The 5,144-nt window shown below is 36.1% G+C and overlaps 1 long non-coding RNA gene across 1 annotated transcript in view; it reads left to right on the top strand.

Moving 5' to 3' along the window:
- Positions 1–4,561: 4,561 nt before the first annotated feature.
- The window catches only part of LOC110441031, a 1,776-nt gene continuing 1,193 nt past the window's right edge, over positions 4,562–5,144 (top strand). The window contains exon 1 of the long non-coding RNA XR_002461811.1: positions 4,562–5,065. This is a non-coding gene — a long non-coding RNA (uncharacterized LOC110441031). The remainder of the gene's footprint in view (positions 5,066–5,144) is intronic.

Here is a 5,144-nt window from a genome sequence, read left to right on the forward strand (position 1 = left end):
TCACCGTGTGGACTATAGCTACCCGTGTATAAAGACATTAGGGAGCTATGACTAGATAATCTGTTGACGACGTCACCGTGTGGACTATAGCTACCCGTGTATAAAGCCACTAGAGAGCTATGACTGTAGGGGATTCAGGGATTTCTTACTAAGCATTTGGTATGTATAAAACATTCTTTTTGTACATAACATTGTTAAAGGCCATTTTACCCGAGTGGTGGTTTATTTCCAGGTGTACATCATGTTTCTTATAAAATTTCATAATGCAACATTTTACCCATATTTTGAGGACTTTCGTGTAAATAACAGTCTTGAAAGTCCGTATCATTTATATCTACTACACCGTGCAACTAATACGTCATAAAACATGACATCTGAATGTCTTTGTAATTTATATCAGTATTATAACAAACAAACCCCGTGGGTTAAATCCGAGACGTATATACTACATATGTCTCTGGTTAAAGTGAGATATTACAATTCGTTTCCTGTCGTCGTCAGTTGTTCGTTCTTTTTACCATTGGACATATTTCAATCAAATTTTGCAGGAAGCAATGCCACATCATGAGATAGGGAATGATAAAAACATCCAGTATCAATGATTTACAATACAAACGTTTGTATTATTAATTTGTGACGTGTTCCCTGATGCGCAATACTCGAGCACATAACATAAATTACTACGCAAGTACTTTTACACGTTAGCTTACCTAAATATTTGTTACTGCCAACTCTACCATTTAAAACATGAATTTGATTTATTTCACAACAATTATGAACCAAGGTATTTCAACTTATATTTGTCATTCTACAATTAAATACATTTGTCAATAAACTCGTACCACACGCGATGTAGCACATAGACACCAGCTAAAGGTGAAAATACGTTTATAGCTCTTTTCGTGGCGATAAAATTTGAAGCAAAGACTCACCATTTGTCCAAGGCCAAACTTATTAAATTACGTGCCTTTCGCGTCATATTCCGTTTTGTATGTGTGGGGTCAGGGGAGCGTGTCTCACTTGCGAGTCGGTAAATAACAACCCTTTTTTACTGCTCTGATTAGAAATTCAGGTATATTTATAGAACCTATGAAAAACCGCATTTCAAAACAAAAATCACCAGATATGTCACGTGAATGAATTTTTTTTCTCCATCATACGTCACTAAAATCTATAGAGACAGTGTTTACAATAGCACATTAGGGAGCTGCGGCTGTATGGAACCAGTCTATGACGTCACCGAGTGGATTTTCGCTACGCGTGTATAATGATATAGAGGATTTCTGACTAAGCCATTGGTCAATCGGGAACCGTCGGCACTTTCCGTAAACGAAGACTTGTTAACGGTAAGCGCGACGGTTCTAGATTGAGCATTTGGTACATGTGTATATACAACATTAGGTACGTAACGGTGTTAAAGGCTATTTTACCTGAGTGGCGGTCTATTTTCGGGTGTACGTTATATTTTTGACAATGACAATATCGGCAAAATTTCAAAAGGCAAAATTTTAGCACAAATTAGCACCTGTTCACTAATCCGTATCATTTATATCTATTACACCCTGCAACTAATACGTCATAATACATGCTATCTGAATGTAATTTACATTAGTATGTATAACAAACGAACCCCTTGGGTTCAAGTGAGAAATTACAATTCATTTCCTGTTGCCGTCTGTTGTTTGTCCTTTTTTGACCACTGGACATATTTCAATCAAATTGCGTATGTGAAGCAATACCATATCATGTACAGGGTATGGTAAATATTTCTAGTATAAATAGTGCATTGTAGCGGAACTGGACTGGGTCGATCGTCGGCGACCAGGCCCCGGAATCTCGAAACTTCTTAATTCTTAATTCTTAACTCTCCGTTCTTAAGCTTAGTACGTACTTAGCTGAGAATGTCTCAAATTGGTGTATCTCGAAGGCGTTCTTAAACATTTGAGAACGTACTTAATTAAGAATGTGTTTGTTGATACATAAGGGGCCTTATTTGGAACTCTTTAATGAAAAAAAGTAATATCAGTGTATGAAATACTTCGGGAATTAACTAGGATAGATAATCCCGAACTTCTTTTGCAGTGCATTGAAAACCATAATTAAGTTTTCAAGCTAAATTGAATATTAAAAAACAGATCACACCATTTTTGTTGTTATGACAGACATATTATTGAATGTTAGATATTAAAAGAAAATATTGAATAATTATCCTAAACTGAATACATTTATTTATTTATGACGATTCATTAGAACCATGACTGGAAACTTTTCTATACAAAGGTACAGCTTCATATACATTCAGATATGAATGCAATAGAGCGATGAATAAAGGTGATAAATATGTACGCACGGAACAAAACACCCCCTTACCCATTAAGCCACTCCCCGCGGGATGGGATAAAAAAAAAGGTTCCACACTTTAAATGAAAATGTCTGGTACAGAAGCCTATTGGGTTAAATTTGAAGAAAAAAACTCATTTTAACGTGTTCACTATAATGTTAAAATTAGAGTTGTCAAACCGGACAAAGAGGTATGGCGGAAAACTGCCCGTATTTCCCTAAGTCGGCATTTTTGAAAACGAAAAAAAATATTGATGAGTAAATATTTTTTTGTAGCGAAAATGCATGGATAGATATAAAACCAATTGAATATTAATTTTTGAACTGTTGAGATATTCGGTATTGTTAATATAATACTGCAAATATAGCCATATTCACTATATCATTGAAAGTGACGGGGTTTCTCCGACTTAAAAAAATACTTTTAATACTTTCCCATCCGAGGACCAACTTTTGAATAAACTTTTTGATTCCGTGATGTAATATGCAACAGATGTTTCTTGGGTTAAAGGAGTTTGTATTTCCATGTTCGTCTATGTCCGGTGTACATGTAGCCTCATGTGTAACGCAGTTAGCTTGTGACCAGAAATATGAACGGTGTAGGTTCGAATTCACATTCAGATACTCTTTTTTTCATCTTTCTTTTTTAATATTTAGGCAAGTAATCATTTTCCCTGAAAAATAGTTTTCAATCAATGGAACATTTTATTGATATTTTAATAACATACCTATTGATTTATCTTTTATGGGATCATGTCAACAAATCCCTGTACGCGTGTACAGTACAGCTACGCTTTGTTTTATGAATTGTTTTACCCTCCAATTGACACTAGTATTTTTATTTATTATCTAAACACAAACAAATGATGCCGAAATACAAAATATGCTATTCGAAAACTATATGTAATTTTACCATTCCAAGGTACAGGAAGAACAAATTCAATATGCGTGCTTTTTAAGAAAACATGTAACGTCATGATGTAGACAATAGCAATGAGAATAGAAATCCCTTTGAAACTTGGTAATGATTGTACGATCTTGTGTTTTATACAGCATAACGCGAAATAATCATTTTGTTGAGTGTTTATCGTGAAACGCATGTATTAATAGCCATGACCTTAAATTCGTCTGTTTACAATGATCTATTCTTAGATACGAGATTCCGATAGAGAGTACGCGTCATAATAGTGCACGGTTGGCGCGCGCACTATAGCGGGTCATAGATTTGGATAATAGGCATAGCAACCCACCATAGCTCAATTTAATAAACCGGTTACTTGAAAAATCTTCTGACCGAGTAACTGGTTAATCAGCCAGTTCGGTAATCAAACAATTAACAACAATAACTACATTATATGTTATACTTCTCTCGTTAACAAAGCAATGACCTAGTTTTAAATGCGTGGAACGAGATTAACAGGTTGTAACGAGATTGTTAATGTAATAAGAAATGCTATGACATTAATTGTTGTATTTACAACATTTTCTTTAAGAAATATTTCCTGGGTAAAAAATATTTGAGGAAAGGTGTCTATCATTATGCATGTATTCGCGATATGAAAATTTTAAACTCGGGTGGGGTCAGAACCTGCCCCAAATCCTCTGGTAAAAATTTCCTTTTCCCCATAACCAAATAGGCCATATTAGTTATTTGCCAATGTCTGATTTTATGGACACCCTGTGATAGAAGACTGTATTGAATTGCCCCAAATGCTGGTTTTCTAATTATATCCAAAGTGTTGGCTAAATATGAATAAATAAATAAATAAATAAATGAAAAATAACGATAAACACTGTGCCTTTCGTCTCCTTTCTCATTTCTAGCGGCTGAATTTCATGACTTATCAGACAATTACAGTTGGCCATTTTGTGTATTTAAGCACGTTCTTAAATATTTAAGCATGCTCCTTACCATTCTCAAATATTGAGCCCGTTCTCAACTTAAAATTTGAGAATGCATACTTAAGAACCTTTGAGATACACTTTTTTTAAAGTATATGCTTAAAGTTAAAAATTGAGAATGGTTTAAGAACCTTTGAGATACACTTTTTAAGTATATGCTTAAAGTTAAGCATATGCTTAAAGTTAAGCACTAAGAATGGGTTTAAGAAGTTTCGAGATTCCGGGGCCAGGTAGCTCAATTAGTAGAGCATCCGTCTAGAGTTCGGAGGGTCCCGGGTTTGAACCCCGGTCTGGCCGTGTATTTTTCCTCTCCTGTTACAGTGGTGCCTGTGACCAACCCTTGTTTCAAGCATTTGGTGTATGCTTGACAAGGGGATACCCGAACCTGGGTTAAAGATAGTTGTATCTTCGGGGCGAAGATTTAAAAAAGGGAGGGAGCTCGAGGAATGTAGCGGAACTGGACTGGGTCGATCGTCGGCGACCAGGTAGCTCAATTGGTAGAGCATCCGTCCAGAGTTTGGAAGGTCCCGGGAACCCCGGTCTGGCCGTGCGTTTTCCCTCTACTGTTACAGAATAATACCAATACATGTATTACTCATTTGTAACGTGTTCCCAGACACTGTTCCCGGACGGACAATTCTCGAGCAATTTTCTAGTTTACAGGCAGGATTTGAGCTCACCCAATAACTGCAGACTTTACAGACAGGTTTTTAGCTCACCCATTGACTACAGACTTTATAGACAGGTTTAGACCTCACCCATTCACTACAGACTTTATACACAGGTTTCGACCTCACCCATTCACTACAGACTTTATAGACAGGTTTCGACCTCACCAATTCACTAGTACTACAGACTTTATAGACAGGTTTCTACCTCACCCATTCACTACAGACTTTATA

The sequence above is a fragment of the Mizuhopecten yessoensis genome, unplaced genomic scaffold (assembly GCF_002113885.1).
Source record: "Mizuhopecten yessoensis strain PY_sf001 unplaced genomic scaffold, ASM211388v2 scaffold715027, whole genome shotgun sequence".
Taxonomy (NCBI): domain Eukaryota; kingdom Metazoa; phylum Mollusca; class Bivalvia; order Pectinida; family Pectinidae; genus Mizuhopecten; species Mizuhopecten yessoensis.